Source organism: Chiloscyllium plagiosum, chromosome 11, assembly GCF_004010195.1.
Source record: "Chiloscyllium plagiosum isolate BGI_BamShark_2017 chromosome 11, ASM401019v2, whole genome shotgun sequence".
Lineage (NCBI taxonomy): Eukaryota > Metazoa > Chordata > Chondrichthyes > Orectolobiformes > Hemiscylliidae > Chiloscyllium > Chiloscyllium plagiosum.
In genome coordinates this window covers 39,343,571-39,343,797 of record NC_057720.1, presented here as the reverse complement: position 1 = coordinate 39,343,797, position 227 = coordinate 39,343,571, and positions in this window count along the sequence as shown.

Below are 227 nucleotides of genomic sequence, written 5' to 3'. Positions count from 1 at the left end.
TTTTATGGGTTTCTTTAACCTCTCCTCAGAACAACAGGTTAAAATAGAACCCTGTGGAAATAGACAAACATACAAATTAGGAACAGGTTTAGGCCACTCGGTCTCTGGAGATTGCTCTGCCATTCAATAAGATCATGGCTAATCTGATTAGTGCCCATGCTCAGCTATGCCAACAGCATTTTACCCCCTTGCTTATCAAGAAAATATCGACCTCTACCCTCTTCAAG